This window comes from Hippopotamus amphibius, chromosome 5 (assembly GCF_030028045.1).
Source record: "Hippopotamus amphibius kiboko isolate mHipAmp2 chromosome 5, mHipAmp2.hap2, whole genome shotgun sequence".
NCBI lineage: Eukaryota > Metazoa > Chordata > Mammalia > Artiodactyla > Hippopotamidae > Hippopotamus > Hippopotamus amphibius.
Genome location: NC_080190.1, coordinates 108888350 through 108913837, shown reverse-complemented (window position 1 = coordinate 108913837; position 25488 = coordinate 108888350). Strand labels below are relative to the sequence as shown.

General features: G+C 33.8%; 1 long non-coding RNA gene across 2 annotated transcripts in view; it reads left to right on the top strand.

Annotated features, from left to right (window-relative positions):
• LOC130853038 (uncharacterized) overlaps positions 1-10938 on the top strand; it is a 63432-nt gene extending 52494 nt beyond the window's left edge. The window contains exons 4-6 of one of the 2 annotated variants that reach the window (XR_009053645.1): positions 8215-8292; positions 8581-8688; positions 10635-10938. This is a non-coding gene — a long non-coding RNA (uncharacterized LOC130853038). Of the gene's footprint in view, positions 1-8214; positions 8293-8580; positions 8689-9373; positions 9468-10634 lie in introns of those variants that run through there. The other variant, XR_009053646.1, reaches the window with a different exon arrangement.
• Positions 10939-25488: the final 14550 nt, after the last annotated feature.

Genomic DNA, 25488 nt, shown 5'->3' with positions numbered 1-25488 from the left:
TGCCCACCAACAATACATGAGGGTTCCTTTTTCTTCACACCCTCTCCAACATTTGTTATGTGTGGTCTTTTTGACATATTTAGTTAGCCAGATGTAATTTTGTTTACATACGATGCCTGAAACTGCTACAACAACCTTTAACAATGTATTCAGGGCAAAACAAAGAATTAGTCGTTGAATCTGGGAATAAAGAGCAGTGAATAAGAAATGCCTTGTCTCCTTGAAGACAGCACTGAACAGCTTACTTAGTCTTCTTATCTAGCGATACGGCAAATATTACTGACTGCTTAAGTCACCTTTAATTATGTATTTTTTTGTCCTGAGACAAAAATTTCTGGACTCATAGAGCTCTGAGCCATAACATTGGAAATTTAGGCCTAAGAGTATGTACTGACCCAAACCGATGATAACACTGGTGGAAGGAGTTGCTCTTTCCTGTACCTTCCCAATTGTAGGGCCGAATAATTAAATTTGGACCAATGTCAGCACCATGATTTGATCATTAATGTGGTCTCTATGTTAAGTACAGCTATAGTTTTCTGTGTTTCAGTCCTCCATCATTTAAAATCATTGAGCAATAGGGAAAAATCTATACTTGAGCAGCCAAAACACCTATTATCAGCAGCAAAACTGTGGGGTAATAGCAACAACAGTGAAAGGGAACAGAATTCTTTATTGATCTGAACACATTTTTCATTTTACCTACCTTGAAGAGATAGTAATCAAGTTTGATTGTTTGAATCAAATCACTATTCCATGGGTGTGGGAGGTTGGACCTAATAGAAGAAGGAATGATATTAATTATATTTAATTAATTAAAATACTTCTTGAGCACCTATTATGGCATAAGCTTTGCACCAAATACTATGGATACAAGAACAAGACAGGACAGGCAAATCACATTTCTTGCCCACTTGGAACTCATATTCTAGTGGAGTTGATGTTGTAGGTGTAGGAAGAGGGCGAGGACAATACCATGAAAACCACACAATTTCAAATGATGATAATTATAAAGGAGGCAAAATAAGGTGAAAGAATGGGGAGGGTTGGGATGGAGCCATTTTATTTGAATGTTCAAAAAAAGTGTCCCTGATGATGTGATATTTGAGTTAAGAACCATGAAAGGAGCAAATAAAAAGACTTGGGAAAGAGGAATTCCAGGCAAGGAAATAAGTAAGTGCCAAAACCCTATGGCAAGATTTATTCAGAGTTTTCGAGGAATAGAAAGGAGACCAAGTTAGAGGGATAGACAGAAGAATGTAATGAATAGAAGGAAAATCTTATGATATGACAACAGGAAAGTGAACTATCACTTACTTAGAGTCTCCAAATAATCCATAATGAGTAGTTCAAATTTTATTTTAATTGCATGGAAAGTCATTTCAGAGGTTTTTTGGTTTTTTGTTTTTGTTTTTGTTTTTTTTAAGAAACTGAATATACAACACAATGCATATATTTTTCTCGATAAATCATTTTACTAATACACTCCCTCTACTCAGCTCTTAATAGATTCTCTATTCTAGTACAATAAGGGCTTCCTTAACTATTCTTCTTTCTAGCTCTTTATTGGAATATAATTGCTTTACACTGTTGTGCCAGTCTCTGCTGTACAACAAAATGAGTCAGATGGATTTATACATACATTCCCATAGTCCCTCCCTCCTGCAAATCCTTCCCATCATCCCTATCTCACTGCTCTAAGTCATCACCGATCATTGAGTTGATCTCCCTGTGCTATGCAGCTGCTTCCCACTAGCTATTTTACATTTGGTAGTGTATCTATGTCAATGCTACTCTCTCACTTCCTCCCAGTTTCCCCTTTGCTGCCTCGCCCACCCTCCCACCCTGTGTCCTCAAGTCCCATGCCTGCATCTGCGTCTTTATTCTTGCCCTGCCACTGGGTTCATCAGTACCATTTTTTTTAGATTCCATGTATATGCGTTAGCATGTGGTATTTTTCTCTTTCTGGCCTACTTTACTCTGTATGACAGACTCTAGGTCCATCTACCTCACTACAAATAACACAATTTCATAATCTAAAAAGATGCACCTGCCACAATGTTCATTGCAGCACTATTTACAATAACCAGGACATGGAAGCAACGTAAATGCCCACCACCAGATGAGTGGATAAAGAAGATGTGGCACATATATACAATGGAATATTACTCAGCCATTTCAGAGTTTTAAGCAGTAGGGAGAAATATTCTGATTTAGGCTTTGAGAAGAAACCTCTGGCTCCTCTGTAGAAAAGACACTTGGCAGGTGCTTTTGGGTGTGGGTGGCACAAGAGTAGAACACTTGGGAAACACTACAGTAGTCCAGTTGAAAAATGATATTGGTTTGTACTTGCATAATCAGTAGCAGAGATATTAAGAAGTCATTGGATACTTGGACTTAAACTGAAAGAACTGCTAATCAAAAGATTCCAAATCAAAGCCTGGAAGTTTTTCTTAATGGACGGGGGAAGGTAAATCCAAAACTAGAGGTTTCACTTAAAGTGACTTGATTTCTTGTTACTGCTGTTGAGTGTGTGCGTATGTGTGTGTGTTTGTGTGCATTTTGCATACATGCATTTAAATACAGTCTCTAACCACTTTCCCTCATTTATTTCAGGTTGCTCTTGCTATTTAGGAAACAAAAGAATAAATACATTATAAAGAAGAGGCAAAGAAAGGAGTGTGGGCTAGAAGGAATTGTTATTTTTCTGAGATAGTCATCAAAATAAGAAATATTAGACATGACTCTGTTAACTCCCTCTGAGAAGGAATGAAGAAGCCTGGATTTTTAATTTGAGTAACATGTGACATTGTTTGAAATGAGTAGAAATGGAGATATCAAGTGTTCTGTTTAGACACACTGAATTTGATGTATCTATCAGGCATATATGTAGTGATAACAGTTTGCCAGTTTTACATTAAAATCTAGTCTTCAGGTAAGATGTAAGGGTTGGGGTTTTGAAGATGCAAATTTGGAAGTTGTCTGCTCAAAATAAACATAATATTGTAGAAAACATCTTATGTGAAACTATAATTTTTTACACTTTTTATTCTAAGCTTCTTCTCACCCTAGAATGTATTATTCAGCCTGAGACACATCCATACAAATGATGCATTATTGAACTCCAAAGTGAATTTTTAACTTAAAATACTTTTATGGACTAAAGCACAGAGGACTAAGACATTCTAAATATGATGATCACTGAAAATTTTCAAAAAATAGTTTTATTCGGAGCACTTAATTCTTAGGACTCTAAATATAACAAGAAAAAGGTAAATTACATTAGATATATAATGCTTATATTTCAAGAGTTGAAAAGTATTGCTCTTTATTTTGTATTATATTATTTGAAAGTCTGTATTTCTTCAATTCTATAAGTGTAAGCAATACAATACTTCTTTTGTTGCTAATGGAGCTTGAAATTAGGGTAGCAGCTTTTGTATCAGCATCATGATGATGTCAGCAATTCACATGAAAAATGAAATATAACCAATACAACCTCTACAGCCACAACAAATAGCCAGCTTTCCATATTTGAAATTGGCTGGCCATATACAATAATAGATGGTGCAGGAAAAGAAAATATTCTCTTTTCTAGGCTCTGCAAAACCAATAGCTAGTTTGTTGATGAAGAATCCTATAAAGATATAAATAGTAAAAAAAAAACCTTACACATGACTACAAGGTCCATCTGGTAAAATTTAATGTCAGGTCTATGTCTAGGTCTAAATCTATATATCACTGTAGGAAAGCAGAGTTTGGTAATTACTGGCATTTGACCAATCCCACCTATAAAACCATTAATGATTTTTTTAACTAAAATTATATTTTAATTATGAATTATTCAATTGTTCTATATTTAATTTGTAGAAACACATATGATAACTCAATCCTAATCAAAGATATACGTCCATGACCAAACAACAAAAATACTGATATAAATTCTCAACATTTAAAAAATTATTTAGGTGTTTTGGAACCAAGAACATTTGTGTTTGACATAAATTATGTACATAACTTCATATTAGCTTTTTCTTAGTTTTTGAAGACAACTTTTAGTGAAGGTAAGAATTTTTTTTTGCAGAAAAATAAATCTGTAAATAAAAACCAACCCGAATCTATTAAAAGATTCACCATTAGTGATCATTTCATGGGAGTTGGCTTTCAAACTACAATACTTGGGAAACACAGCTGTGAAGTTGTATGATTGATAATGAATTGTCATGAGGGCATGAAGTACCCTGTTTCTTAGTCAGCTGTAAAGCATTTTTTTCCCACAAATTCCTAAACTGGTCTCTGGTGAAGCTTGAGTAGATACTATGTATTACAGCAGATATTTAACTATTCAATGTGGATTCAAGTTTTGGAAAACATCCAACCGGACGAAGGTTCAGGACTGTTCATAGGTGATAGGACAATTCTTCATTAGACATAAAGTGTGAATCTGAGCTATTGAAATTGAGTTCTGGTTCATAAGGAATTCATATTGAGATTTCCTTTCCTGTATGTTCAGTCCAACTACATTGAGGTACTGGTTATATTAATAAAAATCTCTCTTTCTCTCCCCTCAGTTTGATCTCAAGATATAATGTGAAAATCATTATCAGATACTTGGTATTTCAGAATATTTCTTTCATTCACAGAAGAATTCTCTAGTTGCCTATATAAGGTGGTGGCCAAGAAATTTATAAGAACTCTTCAAATGATCTTTAAGTCTAATGATCCTACTTGAAAATCAATCGAACTGTGAAATCACACATTAAATTTGTATAAAATGCATATATAAAACCACTTTTCTTAAATTTCAACTATAGTATATTCATTCTTTGAAGCTGTGGCAATGCTATTGTGTCAGAAGTTTAGAAAAGCAGAAATGTATCATGCATTGTCTAAATAAAATTTTCAACTTGTCTAGCAAATGGTGAAACAAACATTTTAGATATGCTAGAGGGAACATAACTGTGTTATAGAGATTTTACATTGGTTAAGAGAATGAGATTGGTTTTTTTTTTTAAGCCTTCTAATGAAAGGAAGCAAAGAATACTTTACAGAACAATAATTTGACAACTGACTTTTTCTTTTTTCCAGAGATCTTTCTTTACTATACCAGGCTTCTCTTGTTTTGCATACATTGGGTTCTATATACTCTCAACTCTTTAGTCACCATTTAGTCAGTGCGGGCTGCACTAGAATTGAATCTTTTTATTTAGTCTGGATTGCCTGTCCACCAATAATGTCTGCAATACTTCTATTTGCTTGATGAGAATAAGTTTCCCTTAATATAGCTTTTGTGGGCTATTTTCTTCCCTCCTCTACTGCTGTATGAACCTTGATAATAGAGGACAGGTCTTTTTTTTTCCCCAGCTTTATTGAAATATAGATGCTATATTTCTCAATATATAACATAATATTGTGTAAGTTTAAGGTGTACAACATGACAATTTGATACATTTACATACTGTGAAATGATTACCACAGTAAGTTAGTTAACACACCTATCACCTTGCCTAGTTATCTGTGTGTGTGTATGTGTGTGTGTGTGTGTGTGTGTGTGTGTGGTGAAAACATTTAAGAGCTACTCTCTTAGCAACATTCAAGTATATAACAGCGTACTTTCAGCTATAGTCACCATGTTGCACATTAGATCGCCAGAACTTATTCACTTGTAACTGGGAGTTTGTACGTTGTGACCAAAGTCTCTATTTTTCCCATCCAAAGCCCCTGTCAACCACCAACCACCACTGTGTTCCTATAGGTTCATATTTTTTGGATTCTATGTATAGATCACACAGTGTTTTTCTTTGACTTAATTCACTTAGAATAATGCATGCAAGATGCATCCATGCTATCACAAATGGCCAAGGACCCTTCTTTTCATGGTTGAGTAATATTCCATTATATATAAATATGGCACCCTTTATATATTCAGCCATATACAGACACTTAAGTTGCTTTTCCCATGTTTTGGCTATTGTGAATAATGCTGCAATGAACATGGGGATGCAGATATCTCTTTGAGATAGTAATTTCATTTCCTCCCTATATATACCCAGAAATGGGATTGCTGGATCATGGTAGTTCTATTTTTAATTTTTTGAGGACTCTCCATTCCTTTTTTCTATAGTGGCTGCATCATTTTACATTCCCACCTACAGTGCTCAAGTGTTCCCTCTTCTCTCCATCCTAGCCAGTATTTGTTCTCTCTTGTCTTTTTAATAATAGAAATCCTGACAGATGTGAAATGATATCTCATTATGGTGTTTATTTGCATTTCCCTGATGATTAGTGATGTTGAACACATTTTTATGTACCTATGGGTCATTTATATGTCTTCTTCAGAAAAATGTCTATTCAGATCCTTTGACCATTTTTTAAATTGAATTACTTGGGCTTTTGATATTGAATTGTATGACATATATTTTGATTATTAACTCCTGTAATTTGGATATTAACCCCCATCACATATATGGTTTGCAAATTTTTCTCCCATTTGCCTTTTAATTTTGCTGATTATTTCTTTCACTGAGCAGAAGCTTTTTAGTTTGATGTAATCCCATATGTTTATTTTTTGCTTTTGTTGCTTGCACTTTTGGTGTAATATCCAAAAAATGTGTTGCCAAGACCAATGACATGGAGTTTTTTTCCTATGTTTTCTTCTAGGGGTTTTATGACTGAGGTGTTATATTTAAGTCTCTAATCCATTTTGAGTTTTTTTTTTTTTTTTGAGTGTTATAAGATAAGGATTCAGTATCATTTTTTTTTTTTTTTGCCTGTGGACATTCAGTTTTTCTAGTGTTGTTGAGGAGAGTATCTTTTTCCTGATGAGAATTCCACAAATGGCATCCAAACTGAAAAGAAAGAAAGAAATTCATCTCTGTTTCCATGACATGATGTTATACATAGGAAACCCTAAAGATTCCACCAAAAAACTGCTTAGACTAATAATAAATGAATTTGGCAAAACTGGAGAATACAAAATCAGCATACAAAAATCTGTTGCATTTCAATACACTAAAAACAAACTATCTGAAAAAGAAAGGAAAAAACCTCATTTAAAATAGTATAAAAAACAATACAATACATAGGAATAAATTTAACCAAGAAAGTGAAAGATCTGTACACTGAAAAGTATAAGACTTTGCTGAAAGAAATTGAAGAAGACACAAACAATTGGAACGATATCTCATGTTCATGGATTGGAATAATTAACATTGTTAAAATGTCCATACTACCCAAAGCCACCTATAGACTCAATACAATCCCTATCAAAATTCCAATGACATTTTTCAAAAAATAGGAAAAAAAAAGTCTTAAAATTTGTATGGGAACATAAAAGACTCCATGCAGCTAAAGAAATTTGATCAAGAACAAAGTTGGAGGCATCATGCTTCCTGATTCCAAGTCTATAGTAATCAAACAGTATGTAACTGGCATAAAAACAGATACTCAGACCAGTGAAACAGATTTGAGAGCCCAGAAATAAATGCAAACCTACACAGTAAACTAATCAAGAATACTCAATAGGAAAGGGATAGTCTTGTCAATGAAAGTTTTTTTTTTTGGTTCTTTACTTCCAGATTTTTCCTTCTGCTTCTCTGTGCTAGCTAATCATCAGGTATTTAACTTGAGTTGAATTAGTTCCATATAAAAGTGTCAGAAACAAAAGCATATCTTACACAGTAGACCTAGTGTGAGCAATTCTTAATTATAAATTTACCCAGTCTCTCCAGACACATGTGGTTCATATTGACCATTCAGTGATTCAAGTGGATTAATGTAATGGTCAAAATTAACTTAAAATGATATGCTATAATACAATTATTTTATTCATGAAGGCATGACTGATGGCTTTATGAACCAACCTGTTCACATTTTCCATTACATTTTTTTTTTTCAATTTTGGTGTTAGGTTGAAACAATATCTCAGTATACATTTTATAAAGTATTTAGAATAACGCAATTTGTGATTGAAGAAGATCAATGCTACTTTGATCATCTATTTTCTCCATTTTGAGCTATATTTTTTATATCAGTGTCACTCAAAACAGTTATATGTTTTCTTTTAGTGGAGGAAGAAAGTTTCATTGAATCTACACCCTTTAAACTCAGCTCACAGTAATTACTTCTCAATTTATTATACTATCTAAACCCTTAACTCATGCCACCTAACCAAACCTTAAAGCTCACAGCCATTATTTCCTATTCCTTGAACAGTAAAACAACAATAAAATCTGAGAGCAAAGAAGAATGAAAGAGATGGAGTTGATCATACATCTTCTATTGTCCCTTAAGGTGAAAGTACTTCTTTCTACTTGCTAATTTACCTTAGAGAAATTTACCTTCAGTGCCTTTCAATATTCTGTTCTTCCTTATTGGTGAACAGATATCCACCCCTGTAGCTATTCTAACAAAATTAAATTATAGCTAAACTTTTAAAACTGTTTGTAATTTTTCATACCTTTTACCTCTTTTATCTTCCTCATTCACATTCAATTTAATTCTTCTCTCTAGGATAATTATATAATTTTAGTATTTTTTCTTTTAGATAGTCTTAATTTCTCATTATCCATTACTTTATAGGTATTTTTCCACAGCTGTCTCTCCAAATTGTCATATTTACTACATCATTTTGTTTCACCACCTTATTTTATCCAGATTATCTTCTCAGTGCCTCTTTCTTCTGTGAGGGTAAGTTAAATTTCCTCTCCACATTTTTTGAAAATTTTTTGCCTACCACTTTGATTACATTTTCCTTTAGATATATAATCTTGTATATAATGTGAGATAAACAAGTAAATTTTTTTTTTTTTTTCCTTTGTTTCCAAGCTTCTTCCCTCCAAAAGCTTTGGATTATTGCAGTGGTTGATAGGGATTCAATCCTCAGGCACATTCTTCACTCAGATAGACTTTTAAGAGATGGAAGGTAGATTGCTCCATCAGAGAACTTAGTACCAAGCATCATGTCAGGAATGTTAAAAATGCAGAGTGAGCATGTTACGAAAAAAATGGACATACTTAACTTAATTTGAATTATCCATTTGCTTGTATTTTCATAAGTGTCTTATTAACTAATAGCAGGTTTTGATATACCATGTGTGAGTGATTTCCATCATTCACTTCAACAGCAACAAATCTATCATGCAGCTTTGTAGATGTATATTGTCTAAATCTTTAGGCAGACATTTAGTTATTCAGCATTCTGTAGACAGTTTTATCAAAGCCTCCCATATCCAAAGTCATTATGATTTATAGTACAACAAGAAGCAGAATTTGAATGTTTTCAAATCTTCTTCCAGCCCACATGATTTTTTTAGAAGGTATTGCATATTACTTTTCCTTCTTTCACTTTCTACCCTGTTTTCTTTTCTTTAAGGATACCCTGATACTACATGTATTCCATCAAATCTTGAAGGGCTAATTAACAATGAGATGGGGAGTATCCTTTACCCTCTTTCCCATGAATGGTAATACCTATATTTTACAAGAAAAACTGCCACAAGAAAGCTACTTGTTTCTTATAATGGGAATCACTGATTATTTTATATATACTACAATGTCTTTCTCTATGCTCTAATCATATATTTCTAAACAACATACATCATAATTTTATTTCACTTACAATCCTGGGAAAAGAAAGAAAGGAGTCAATGGCACAATTACAGTGCTGTGGAAAACTGATTCATATAATCAATGGGCAGCCAAGCTTGGAGTTGTAACCTGTAAAACTTGATAGTTAAAGATCAGGAAAAGGACGACCAGGTTAGAGAAGGGCCACCTTCTTTAATTGAAGCTAACAACTCATTACTGATATGATTAAGGTGCCTCCCAGAAGTCATTAATAAATGTAAATGAAGATGGAAATTTAAGAATTTTAATATGAAAAGGGAGTATGTTAAAATGAGAAAGAATGATATAATAACAGGTACAAACTCAGGGACGGTGATCATCAAATAGCCTAGAGGGGAAAAAACAGAAGTTGAAGAAGAACATACGGGTATTTCTCTAGCACAGTCCCTAGAATGAGTAAGGCCAAATTCTAAATAATCAGAAGTACCCCCAAATTTGTAGTATATAGTTCATTAGACTACCATGGTTGATAAAATCATCCTCATGAAACTTCTCAGTTCTCATGAACTAATCCTGTATTTACCAAGCAACTCAATATTTTGGGAGAAAAAAAATCTTGAAATAGCCTATTTAAAAACAAAAGTATGTGATCAATATTAATGTTTCCTTTAACTATATTTAGCTTGGCCAATTAATTATTGATGCTCAGCTTTATAAACCTGTCTCCTATTTAAATGAATACACGCTTGTTGATAGTGAATTTGTTCATCAGGACCTAACCAAAGAGACTACCTAAGTAGTAAGTAGAGATAGAGTATAGAAATTCAAATTTCTTTCTCTGCTCTGTCAACATTAACTTCATATTTGCGGGCGTTTGTCTTTTTAATGCCTGAATTACTTTACATTTTTCTTATTATTAAGTACTTCTTTACCTCAAAAGATGCTATGAATATGAGGGATAACAATACTTTTAAATATGTGAAAAGCTACATAAAGCAAGAAATTGTGGTTGTTCATATGTTTAACATTGGGGAAATATAATAAAATCAAATCTTGGAACTTCCTAGGTGGCGCAGTGGTTAAGAATCTGCCTGCCAATGCAGGGGACATGGGTTCGATCTCTGTCCCAGGAAGATACCACATGCCATGGAGCAACTTAGCCCCTGCCCCACAACTATTGAGCCTGCACTCTAGAGCCCATGAGCCACAACTATTGAGCCTGCGTGCTGCAACTACTGAAGCCCATGCACCTAGAACCTGTGCTCCGCAACAAGAGAAGCCACGGCAATGAGGAGCCCGAGCACCACAGTGAAGAGTAGCCTCTGCTCACCACACCTAAAGAAAGCCCATGTGCAGCAAGGAAGACCCAAAGCAGCCAATCAATAAAATAAATAAATTAATAAATTAATTAATTAAATTTATTTAAAAAAATCACATCTCTAATTCTGCAACTGTGCACAATGATGCCGAATCTAAATATGTGGTCTTCTTAAACCTGTCCTGGCATAGCACTCCGTGGAGGTCTAGAACCCTGATAAGACCTCACAAGATGAAAAGACAGTTGAAGAAATGTGTAGAATTCCTTAGAAAAGAAGACCGCCACTGATTCTTGTATGAGAGAAAACAAAGGATGCAAAAACTAGGAAATTGTGGATTTTCAAATTAACAAAGTGTACACTGGAGGTTACAACACCTTTCCTTTGCTCCGTTTGCTCTCTGCATTCATCTGGCACCACTATTCTTTCCTTCATCTTTTTGAAACAAATTTTAAGAACCTTCTAGAATATATGATTCATGAATACAATTAACTTATTTTCCTCATTGGTGTACCTGCAGAACCTACTTAAAAAGAAAAAGAAACTAGCACAAAGTTCAATTAACATTTTTGGATGAATGTCCAAATAAGTTTAGTCATGGTGCTAAAGTCAATATCTTCCCTTCTAATCCTCTGCAACAACTATAGAAGGTCAAAATAAACATGCAAACGTGGGTTTGTACAGCAGCAGTGAAAGACCATGGAGGTATCATCATAGCAAATAAGTGGCCATTGTTTTCCCATCATAATCTGTGTTCTCTCTTTTTAAACCTCCTTAATTACCACAAAACAAGTAAGCAAAACCAGATTATTCAGATAATACCACTTACAGATTTGTATTTAATGCTACATTTTGATTTGAAATAAATTGGTAAGAATAAAATTGCAGAATAGGTAGCATAACTAGTATGAAATCACTTTCTTTGAAAGGAAAGAAAGATAACAATATATCTATACAATTTTATACATCTATTTTCTAGTTGCTTGACATTTAGCATGTTCATTTCATCACCTATGAAATCAGGATATTAATATTACTTATTTCCCATTGTTGGTAATTAATTAATTATATGAACTCAATGCACATAAACCATATTATATAAGGGGTGGCACAAGAGTAAGGACTCAATGAATAATAACTACTCTAGAATTGTTTGTTTCATAGAATAATATCAGGTAGATGATGGGATTACCAGTGTCTTTATGAACTTTTCTGAGTTAGTTTGAATTTTCTAACTGCACATGGATTACTTTCATAAGCAAAATAAAGCTATTTCAATTTTGAGATAAATGACTATATTTTGTGAGATATGCTATTGAATTCTGCATAATTATACCATTTCACTTGAATTTAGTCACCTTTTTCTTCAACCATCACTGCTCCTCTAATCATTTAAGCCTTTTCTATGTAAAATTTGTTTCATTTGAGTTATTTAAAATTTGTTCTAAAGATCTAAATTCATCAAATTTCTGCTGAAGACTTTTGTCAGTAAATTTGAAAATTCTATGAAATTATTCTTTTGTCTTTTATTATTACTAAGCACAATAATTATGAAATTCTATCTGATGCTTCTGATATGAGTATTTATTTATAGAATTATAAACTATTACAGGAGTAATAAACCTAATTACTAAGTTATTTTGAATTCTTGAAGTTACATAGTAAAAATGATTGCAGGCCTTTTGGGGGCCAGGGCTGTTCATTATTCATATTTGTGTTCCCAGCCTCCAGCATAGTGCATGATAAATTAAGTAATTAAATAGAATTAGCCAAGAAAGCTCTCATTTCTGTAGTTCCTTATAGTAAAATAAGATTTGTCGATTCAAAGAAAAGACATGTTAAAAGTGAAGCAATTTATTCAATTTCTTGCACATTTTCATTATGCTAAAACTCAAACTTAGTACAGAAGTAAAACAAAATCAAAACTTGAAAGCTTTTGCACAGCAAAGGAAACCATAAACAAGATGAAAAGACAGCCCTCAGAATGGGAGAAAATATTTGCAAATGAGGCAACTGACAAAGGATTAATCTCCAAAATATACATACAGCTCAATATCAAAGAAACAAACAACCCAATCAAAAAAAATAGGTGGAAGACCTAAATAGACATTTCTCCAAAGAAGACATACAGATGGCCAAGAGGCACATGAAAAGATGTTCAACATCACTAATTGTTAGAGAAATTTAAATCAAAACTATAATGAGGTATTACTTCACACCAGACAGAATGGCCATCATCAAAATATCTACAAACAATAAATGCTGGAGAGGGTGTGGAGAAAAGGGAACCCTTTTGCATTGTTGATGGGAATGTAAATTGATACAGCCATTATGGGGAACAGTATGAAGGTTCCTTAAAAAACTAAAAATACGACTACCATATGACCCAGCAATCCCACTCCTGGGCATATACTCTGAGAAAACCAAAATTCAAAAAGACACATGTACTCCAATATTCATTGCAGTGCTATTTACAATAGCCAGGACATGGAAGCAACCTAAATGGCCTTTGGCCGATGAATAGATAAAGAAGATGTGGTACATATATACAATGGAATATTATTCAGCCATAAAAAGGAAGGAAATTGGATCTTTTGTAGAGATGTGGATGGACTTAGTCTGTCATACAGAATAAAGTAAGTCATAAAAAGAGAAACAAATATTGTATATTAACACATACACGTGCAATCTAGAAAAATGGTACAGATGAACTTATTTGCAGGGCAGAAATAGAGATGTGGACATAGAGAACAGACATGTGGACATGGCAGGGAAGGGGAGCATGGGGTGAATTGGGAGATTAGAACTGATTTACATACACTACCATGTGTAAAATATAAAGCTAGTGGGAATCTGCTGTATAGCACAGGGAGCTCAGCTTAGTGCTCTGTGATGACCTAGATGGGTGGGATGGAGGGGGTGGAAGGGAGATCCAAGAGGAAGGGGATATTTGTATACATATAGCTGATTCACTTTGTTGTACAGCAAAAACTAACACAACATTGTAATGCAATTTTGCTCCAATTAAAAAACAAACACAATCTCTATGTGCCTCAGTTTTAGACTTGCCATTGAAAGGTTCATGGCATTAACTAATTAACATGATGTTCTTTCTAAAGTCTTTAAAAATATTTCATATACAATAGGTGTTGCCATTTCTCTGTTTAAAAAAACAGACGGAAGGTAACACAATTGTAAGTGAATTCAGAAATGGATGGAATGACTATATGATTTGTACAAAACATACAACTTTTTTTCTATATGTGGTTATTGTATCAGGATAGGCCTTATAAGTTATTAAGAATTCAGTACATAGTTTTAAAGGCTTAAACATCTGGGGAATATACAGAATAATAAAAAAGGAAGCCTAGTCTCTAGGATGACTACTCCTGTCATGCCAACAAGAACAAAAAACAAGGCTTTTGCCAACTCATAAATGTTGTGAAACCTCCCTAACTAGCGGTATTGTTTCTTCATGATAAATTCACTCTATCTTTCCTACATGAGCTTGGAAACATTACCAAACTCAAAAGGAGCATGGGTGGAAGGATCACTCCTGAGAGCTTTCACCTGTTTCCTGTTGCTAAGGAAACCCCTTCCTTTGTACATGTTCAGAATAGCAGGTTCCTTTGAATCCTGCCTTTCAAGCTCTATTTTTTAAAGCAAACATATAGGTATATAACCCGTATTTTGAAATGTACACCAATTTACTCTTTGTTTCCACTATTTCATGAAGAAGTATCATCCAATTAAAGGTAATATATGCTTTCAGATTAAAACATTGGAGATAGACAACTTCTCTTTGTTGCTTCACAGTTTGTAAAACCTACAGTGTTTTCCAATCCACAAAAGAATCAGTAAACCTAAGATATCACTGTAACCTGTGAATATGTCTCTCTCAACTTTGGCTGAATAATTTACAACTTTTGATATTTGATAGATTTGGGAACAATTATACTTAACTATTGCGTAATGAGTGACGTAGTTATTGTATATTAACGTAATTGTGTCTTATTTTCATTTAAAAATATTGTGGACATTCCCCACTTTTTCTTGTTTAACATTTGTGGATGGATTAGCTCAAATGCTAGATTTCAGTGGATTGGCTTTCAAGATAAAGGATGTGAATTTGAGTTTTACTATACCACAGTGATTGCAGTGTATATTTGCCAGCCATTAACAATAGCACATGTGGACATTGGCCATAAATACTAGCTGATTTCATAACGTGGATTGTAAATGCTATAATTATATGTTGTAATTCACATTATACAACTGAGAATCATAGCCCAGTCCACAGCTTTATTACAACATTCTTATTACTGTCCTGTTTACTTGAGATCTTTCAAAGAATTCCTTTGAGCACCCATCATGATATTTTTAATTGTACCTTTTAAATCTTTTCAAAATGTTTTGGACCTGTTTTACATGCTCTGATGTGCACGGTGCCCTAAAACCACAGACTACAAACCCAAATTACATCATCACAAAGTTAAAATGGTTTTGATTATTGTATCTATAAAATAATTTCTTTCAGTTGTTAATGTCTATTCAGTGATGATAGCTTCTGTGAAAAAAAAATTGTTCAATTTCAATTCTAGAGAAAAGTATACTCCTAAGCATTAAATTGACTTATTTAATTGACTTCTACCACTGTGTACTATTATGCTTACTTATTTGACTTGTCTATGGCTTTCAGTCTAATAACCATTGATATAATGTCACATTTCCTGCCAAGACAATGTTGTTTTGTACACAAAGAAAAATGTTAAAGCATAAACATGTTTTAATTTCAAGGAGACTATTTCACTGATCAGAATGAGAATGCATGTTTAGTTAAGTCACTGATTTTCTTACATTAGAAGTTCAATAAAGATATTTGTTCAGTAATGTCAAGCATTAATTTTAATGCAGTGACATTGTATTTTTATATTTACCTACTACAATTTGGGGGCATATTTAGGGCTTCACACTTCCATTTTTTATCAGTTGATTAAAGAATTGATTTGAAATTTCAACGTTTGATTCTATTTAATTTCTTAGAGACCCATGTTCATTCTTATTTCACTAGTCAGTAGCGTATTGGCACTTTGATTTTAAAAAACAAAACAACTGCTTTGGTTCATCAGTTTTCTATATTGCCTCTGGTAGTATAATGTTTAATGGCTTTTGTTGGCTTATTGCACTTTAATTAGCATGATGCTGTGTGCCTTCAGTAGCGTGCTGCTATGCTACCCTTAATTGAAATCTTTCTCTTGTGTCTGTGATCATTATATCACCTTGATGCCTAGAACTGCTGCTCTATGGAGTGTGTGGTAATGTTGCATTAGCCCTTTGAAGCTGGGAGTTTGATTAGCAGGATCAGATGAGTTGCTAGAGGGTGTCTGACTCTTAGCTCAAGTATCTTCAAATGCATTTTACAAATTACCTACTTACCTTAATACTATAAATATGCAGATACTTATATGCCACTTACTGTATAAAGTGAAATTTTACAGTGGAAAATTATTTCCTTGCATACACTTTGACTTAAAGGTCACAGCTTCAGAACATTCATAAAGATATTAGGTCCCATTTTGAACCCAATGGAAAGTAGTTTTAAACAGAAGGGAAAGCATATGAAATCACCTTTCTTTTCTATTCCCCTTTCCTTTGACTCTGGAATATTTATACAACACATTCTAAGTACTTGTTTCTTCCATTGTGGATTTTCTCCACACTTTCCTAACACGCTAGTACACATGATTTTTAAGGATCCTCAGAAAGCTTCTTTAGGGTGATTGGGTTACATGTTTTTTACAGTTACAGCAAAAGGTAAATAATCAGAGGTGGAGAGCAAACATTTTAAAGAATGTGCAGGAATCTCTTGTCAAGGTGAGAATTCTACAAAAAAAAAAAAAATTCAAGTTGTGAAAAGGAAAAAAAATAAAATAAAAGCAAACATCATGTACCTTAAAGATGGTGTGCACAATATTCACTATAAAAAAGAAAGCTGAGAGTTTAACCACAGCTGGCCACTGTGCAGGCTTGGAGTATTACAGAATAGGGACAGTTTGTAGATTGGTGGGAGAGGATTTTTTTTTCTTTTTTTATAAATTCATTTATTTATTTGTTGGCTGCATTGTGTCTTCACTGCTGCACGCAGGCTTCCTCTAGTTGTGGTGAGCAGGGGCTGCTCTTTGCACAGGCTTCTCATTGCAGTGGCTCCTCTTGTTGCGGAGCATGGGCTCTAGGTGGGCAGGCTTCAGTAGCTGTGGTGCATGGGCTCAGTAGTTGTGGCACTCAGGCTTATGCTCTGCGGCATGTGGGATCTTCCTGAACCAGGGATAGAACCCGTAGTCCCCTGCATTGGCAGGCGGATTGTTAAACCACCTCCCCACCAGGGAAGTCCCAAAGAGGATTTTCAAAGCTACAAGGTCCAGAAATAACTGCTTCCCCTGTATTATTTTTTAAACTGGGCAGAAACATATGCATCAGGGAGGAACACAGTGTTGCTAAAAATTAAATTGTCACTTTTTCTTCAAAAAATCTTAAAGTGATAAACAAAGAATCTGTTACATTCTGAAGAATCAAAGTTGGTGAGAAAATAGCTAGGCCATTCCTGATGTGTCCAAAAATCTGGCCATGCAGGACTATGGAAGATGAATGGGGTTAGAACTCAGGAGTAGGTGTGGCAGAAGGAAATCCTGCAGTAAGAAGACTAGGAATAAGTAGAATTATAGTTGTGTGTTCTTTGATGATGTGATTATAGGTGATTTTCTTCTTCTTTGTGATAATTTGTGAAGTACACTTTTTATAAACCAAATAAGCACACTTGAATTATATTTTTCTTTAAGTTATTTGAGAAGTCAGGCATAAAATAGAGAGTGGCCCCTAGGAGGAAACAGCCCTGACATTATCACTGAGCAAACCTTTGTAAGGAGGATGTCTGCTTTATAAACCAGCTAGTAATAAAGTATTAGTTAAAATCTGAACATATGTGATGTTACTTAAAATATGTGATTTAAATTAAAATCTTATTTTTCAATTAAATGTTTTATAAGTATGTTGTGTGGGAAAGAATACTGACGAGTTTGACACATTAGTTATACATACGAATGCAGTGAACTATGTGAGAACTTTGCGGTTCATCCTCTGTGGTAGTGATAGCAAAGATATTAATAAGTAAAATAAAAATGCAGATAAATCTTGACCATCTTATCTGGGTGACTATACACTAAGTTTTAAAAAAATTACATACATTTCTCCATTATATTTGTAAAACAAACAGCAGAATATTATAGTATATGTGTATGTGTGTATACATACATATAGTTTTCTAAAATAAATGTTATTACAACAGTTAATATAAAAACACATATCAGATTGAACCACATGAAACTGTCATTTTTGTAAGACAAAAGCAGTTGCATACTAGCTTGTATCTATGGTAGGTTTGCTATTTAAAGAAAAATTACTTTCCCCTTTTTTATATTTTGTTTCTTAGTTTGACAAATGGATTTTTTTTAAGTTTTATTCAATAGATCCGATAATATACTGAGGATTGTTTCTTGGAAATAAATGTTCTGATAAATTTGAATATACTAAGATCAAAATATAAGCTAGAGGGCGGCGGCGAGAGCGACGAGGGCATCCGGGGAGACTGCTGCTGGCCGCTGCTGTGGATCGCGGCCCAGGTCGGGCTCAGGGAGCGGACACCCCGAGCGGGGGGTGCGGGAGCAAAAAAAAAAGAAAAATATATATATATATATATAAGCTAGAGGGACTTAGAAAGTTTTTACAAGTAGATATATTTTTAGCATTCCTCCGAGCGAAACCCTTCCAAATAAGAGAAAACAAATAGCTTAATTTTTTTTCCCATTTGGATAAATTGGTGCTCATCTCATATTTTTAAATTACTCTTTAGAATCTTAGAAAAATCTTAAAATTTACGTTATACATTAATCATGAATCTTCAAATTCTAAAGTGTTAAATTTACAATTAAGGAGGAAATGTGCTATACTGTTCTAAATATCTGAAATGTTAGATTGAACAGTACGAAAATGCCTCTATTTAATCAGTTTTTGGCACACAAATGCAGCAATGTGCTACCCTAATTGATGAAAATGGTAAAAAGAATTTCTGAGTAGAATTAAGAGACAGGAATCCCAAGTATATAGGAAAGGGTAGACTATGCCACAGAATTAAAAAAAAATCTTTATATACCGAATTTAGTTGAATTATGTGAAAATGACAATTCTTGACCATTTTTGATCCCCTTGTGTTGCAATTTCATATGGTTTAGTCCAATGTAAATAATGGGATACATTTTTGAATAGGAATAGGAGCAGATGTATTTTCAAGTTTCAGAACAAGTTTCTTTATAAATGTTATATGCCCTTGTACACACATCTATGGGACAGATATGAAAAGCCATCTGTGGGAAGAGGTGGCTTTAAAAATGGCGAGAAGACAGTGAGGTATCGTACACAAATGCACTGGGGCTATTGACAAGAAACTGAGTTCTAGTTTATGCTCTGACATAGTGATTGTGCAATCTTATATACTGAGTTCAATGTCTCTGAATTTCAGACTTTCCTTTTAATCTATAAAATGTTTATGCTAACTTGAGCAAAAATTATTAATATATTTATCTCTTTTATTCTCACTCTATAAGAAAGTTTTTAAACTAAGAAAATATACATTTTTTTCTCTGCCTCCCAGAACCTCCTCTCTTTATCTCCCAGGAAAGCCATATCTCTACATTCCTAATTTGGGGATCCCTTCTCCCAGAGTTTGTTAATGTCTTTTGCACCTGGCAGAAAAAAAAGTTATCGGGTTCCTGGAAGTCAACCCTCACTGAAGCCTTCCTTGTGAGTCTAGCCACATTGAGAGGTACTAGAGCATTTCAGGCTGAGAGACAGTTTCACAGCCAAGCTAATGAACCTTAGGCTTCAGGACCTATTACTTGCAAACTCTTCTAAATTACATATTTCTTCATATCAAGTGAACGTTGATAGTCAAAAGAGTGGCATTTTTAAGATCTAGCTGATTTTATCAGGGGCCAAATTTTGTTCTGGTTTAGTAGGGTATGAGTATGTGGTTTTTAGTTACTCCTGCTAGTCAGTTAACAATAATTGTCCCAGTATAGGAATACTTCCCTAACCACTGTGCAAACCCATTTGGTATTATGGCCCAAATGTGCAAGGATAGAAGCTATATGTTAATATGAATGTGTCCTTTGGGGCCTGTTACTAACACTTTGTTTAGCAATGGTGCAGAAACAAGATTTGAAATATATAGAGTCAGAATTAATCTGGGAAATTTCTTCTCATTAGACACATAATATTTTAAGTGAAAGGTTTGCTTTTCTTGCAAACATTCATTATGGAGGTAATTTCCCGTCAGGAATACCCATGATTAAGCAATATATACAAATATAAATACATCACAAATTTTATTATTTTATCAATGGAATCACATGAAAAATAAGTTTCTAAGTTTCCTCTTTTAAGGCTTCAAGCCTACAGCAATACTATAAATTATGAATACATTTTCATGTGATATTGCATATTTTAACAACTCAGCTGTCAATGATGAGAAAAGTTTGATCATCATGCATTTCTAACAACTTCATGAAACATTTCTTTTTAAAAAAACTTTATTTTTTAAAGCAGTTTTAGATTTACAGAAAACTTGTTAAGATCATGCAGAGGGTTTCCGTATATTCCTCACCTTTTCCCCACTAATGTTTTATATTAGTATGATGCGTATGTTACAATTAATGAAGCAGTATTGATGCACTGGTATTAAGTAAAGTCCATAGTTTATTCAGATTTCCTCAGCTTTTTACCAATGTCTCTTTTCTCTTTTTTTTTTTAATTTATTTTTTATTTTTTTTATTTTTTTTATTTTTTGGGGGTACACCAAGTTCAATCATCTGTTTTTATACACATATCCCCGTATTCCCTCCCTTCCTTGACTCCCCCCCTCGAGTCCCCCCCAACCTCCCTGCCCCAGTCCTCTAAGGCATCTTCCATCCTCGAGTTGGACTCCCTTTGTTATACAACAACTTCCCACTGACTATCTGTTTTACAGTTAGTAGTATATATATGTCTGTGCTACTCTCTCGCTTCGTCTCAGTTTATTTTTAAAATGCCATTAGTTTTGATATTCATAAGGCTTACAAATAAAGTAAACATTGCCCTTAAGGTATACTCTTGTATTTATTTTGTGTGTATATTCAAAAAAATAAAAAAGTATATCCTTATTTTTTTTCTTTGAGTAGGAAAAGAAATTAAAAAAAATAACAACAACAAAAAAATGGAATTGACTTGCAGTTTGCAGACCAGCATGTAAGGGGCTTAGAAGTTGCCACTCCCTCCTAACAACAAATAAAAGATGAACAAACTGAAAATTCAATAATTCTTCTTCACTTCATCAAAGAAGTGAGGTCATATGGCAAAACACTGCCCTCAAATTGGAAAGAGAGGCGATACAGAGAATCACAACTTACTGGAGAAGAAACCCACAAGCAAGAACCTCCATGGGAACAAAGCCCTGCCTGGGTGGAAAAGAAAAAAAAAAAAGTGTAATTGACGAATTGCTGGAAACTCAGCAGGGACAAGTCTAGGAGTCAAAAAACTTCAGAGGACCCAGTCATGGAGCAGGAAGGTGGGGGTGAAGGGTGGGGGTAGGTGCTGGCATTTTGTGAACTTTGTCTTCGGGAGCTCAACTAGGGTTCCACATTGACTATTGGAGACAAATTCCCTGGTACTTCCTGCAGGGGAAGGAGAAAAAAAAAAAACAATTTGAAATGCAAAACAGCACTCTGTTCTAGAAAACAAGCCTGTCCTCAGGAGAAACTATTTTACTGGAGCTTAACCTGCTGGAGTCTTATCAGAGCCTAACTGACTTGGGAGAATGGAAATACCCAATTCAAGCTATTCTGCCCATGGAAGGGAGAGGAAAGGAGGACTGAGAAGCACTGATGAAATTCACAATCCAAAGCAAGCTTTCTGAAAGACTAAGACATTATCATTGGGCTATAAAATACTTCCCCTACCACCATGCCTTATCGCATTACTAAAGGCCTGTGGACCACACTTCCTTTTAAATAGTACATCATGTCCATCTTAAAAAAAAAAAAAAAATCACAAGGCATAATAAAAGGCAAAAAACACAATTTGAAGAGATTGGACAAGCATTAGAACCAGAATCAGATATAGAAGTAATGTTAGAATTACCAAACCAGAATATTTATTTTTTAATGATGAATACTGTTTTAAGGGCTTTAGTAGAAAAAGTAGACAACACATAAGAACAGATGGATAATATACGCATAGAGGTGTGGAATTTTAAGAAAGAATGAAAAAGAAATTCTAGAGAGCACAGTGTAACAAAAATAGAGAATGCCTTTGATGGGGTCTGTAGTACACTGGACATGGCTGAGGAAAGAAGTTCTGAGTTTGAGGATACATCAAATAGAAACTTCCAAAACTGAAAAGCAAAGAAAACAAACGAACAAAAACAATAGGATACCTAAGAACTGTGAAACAATTACAGAACTACAACATATACATAATGGAAATTCCAGAATGAAAAGAAAGGAAGAGAAGTAATATTTGAAGCAATAACAACTGAGAATTTCCACAAATTCTAAAATTAATAATGTCAGACAGCAAACCAGAGATCCAGGAAGCTCACAAAATGGAAAGGAGTATAAATACAGAAAACAAAACAAAAACAAACAAACAAAAAAACCCTACACCTAGGCATATCGTATTCAAACTTTAGAAACTCAAAAGGAAAGAAAAATACCTTGAAAAATGCAAGAGGAAAAAAATGGAAACCAGTTATACTTCATGGAATTTATCCACTAAAAGGTATAAATGAAGACTAAGAATGCAAAATGAGAAACTTTAATTTACAAAGGGCTTGCAGTATATACTGAAAACAACTGATAAAGGAAAGAAAATTTTAAAATACATTTTAATGGCATTATAAATTGGATGTTAAAAGAATGATTTAATACATAAAAGTATTAGAGAGAAAAGAAAGAGACAGATTTGGGGGATCGAGACCCACAGATTTAATTCACAGATATTAGAGAAGAAAAGAGTGAAAGTAAAAAACTAATTTCATTTTCTTCTACAAGGGGATTTAAAATGATTGTGTGTTCATTACCAAGAGCTAGAGAAACATCAGTTTAGAGAATATTAATTACTTCATCTTGTATGCTTAATTGTGTTCTCATGGTAGAAAATTTTAAAATGGAGAAAACTTGTAAGAAAAACCCAAAAGGCAACCAAAATCTCATGTCAGGAAAAGGAACAAAATGTGTGTTGCAAGGAGGCAGTTTACAGCCTGCTGCTGTGCAGCTTTCCATTTCTATTCAACTCAAATGCACTTTCACCCACACTGAAGAGAAATCACTATATTGTATGTAACAATGTTGTTTGGTAACTTAGTTTCCTCTATTAGTATATTATAAACCATAACTCTAACATAATTTATATACATTGAGTTACATTTTCATGTTGATCTTAAATCTAATACAGTTTTTACTCATCTTTAAGCAGATGTTCTATATGATTTTATATTTTAAAGGAATTCATTTATAACTTATTAAAAGCATTTATAATTTTAAAGTATACATTTAACAGATTAATAAAATGCATTCACATGGTTCAAAAATAAAAATAAGATGTAAAAAGCATATATTTAAAAAGTATGTATTAAAAGCCTTCTTCAAACCTTTTGCTAATCTGACTCCTATCCCAACAGACGTACATTATTAGCTTTTAAGCTTTTAATAGGAAATGTGACTAGTTTCTGAACATACCAACATTTCTTTCACAAATGATAGGAGTATAATATGCACAATTCTGTCCATTACTTTTTGCACTTAATATGTGTATCAGGTTTGATCATGTATTTCCATAGAAAACTTCCTCAATCTGTTTTATAAATGCATGTCTAATTTCAAAGTGGATATTCAGTCTTAAAAAAAAGAATATAATTGGGATTGCCATATATTTATATAACTAATAAGAAAAAAAAAACCAAATGGTAAACTAAATATATGCAGTTTATTGTATGTTAACTGTAGCTCAATGAAAGTTCTTAAAAATAAAAAAATAAAATAAAACCAAGGGAAAAAAAGAATATAATTATATTTTAAAGTATTCTCTTCCTTTATTTAGGTTTTCATTTTTCTAGGAGGGTAAGACTCTGTGACTTAAATGTTGGATCCTCTTTGTCTGCTTTAGTAATCATTTTCTCTTTTGATTTTATTTTTATATTTTTATTTTTGCTGTCATTTTATGTGTTTTTTTTTTTTTTTCATTTCTACCTGCTACACTTCTTTACCTTGCTTTCCACAATATCTATTTTCCCATGGGCCCTTTCTCTTTTGTGTTCCTATCCGTAAAAGGGTGTTTTTTTCCCCTACTTTTATATCTGAGGTTGGACAGCTGATGTTTCATCTTTTATCCCTTTAATACAGAATTTATGCATAGAAATAATTGCTGTATTATGATTTTTAAAAATTCATTGCAAAATGTTTGTTCATAATTTTTGTTTCAAAATAAAAAGTTTTTTTCTGTAAAAATCTTATTTCCTTATATTTTACTTTTTTTAAGTATAGTATCTTTGTATAAGTGGTACAGAAGATGAAATTCTAAAAAAGGCCCCCAATGCCCACACTTTTGTAAAACTTCTCCTCTTGAGTGCAGATGGAACATCTATCATATATAATCAATACTATAGGGCAAAAGTAAAGGGAATTTTGCAGATAAAACTGTTTCCTAATAAGTTGAGTTTGAGTTAATTGAAAGGGAGACTAACCTGGGATGATCTCACATAATCAGGTAAGTCTTTAACAGGTGGACTGTCTCTTCTTGGAGAGAGAGACTCTCCTGCAGGCTTTGAGGAAGTAATCTGTGATGTTGTGAGAGTTACATATCTAGGACCTGAGTCCAGCCTCCAGGAGCTGAGAGAAAGATTTGGCCTACAGCCAGCAAGATAGTGGGGAATTGAGGCCTACAGCTGTAGGAAATGGATTCTGCCAAAACCTGAATGGCCTTGGAAAAAAGCCCCATGCCTCAAATGAGATTGAATCCTGGGCTGACACCTGATCTTAGACTTGGTTGATCTAGCTAATTCATGCCTATACTCTTGATCAGTGGAAACTGAGATAATAAATTTATATTCAGGCTTCCCTGGTGATGCAGTGCTGAAGGATTTGCCTGCCAATGCAGGGGACATGGGTTCGATCCCTGGGCTGGGAAGATCCCACATGCCTCGGAGCAACTAAGTCTGTGTGCCACAACTATTGCGCCTGTGCTCTAGAGCCCGCATGCTACAACTACTGAAGCCCGTGAGCCTAGAGCCTGTGCTCCACAGCAAGAGAAGCCACCACACTGAGAAGCTCGAGGACTGCAAAGAAGAGTAGCCTCTGCTCCCCGCAACTAGAGAAAGCCTGCGTGCAGCAGCAAAGACCAAACACAGCCAAAAATAATTAAATAATAAATTTATTTCAAAACGTAAATAAATAAATTTGTATTCTTCTAAGCTGCTAAATTTGTGGAAATTTGTTATGCAGCAATAGAAAACTAACACAAA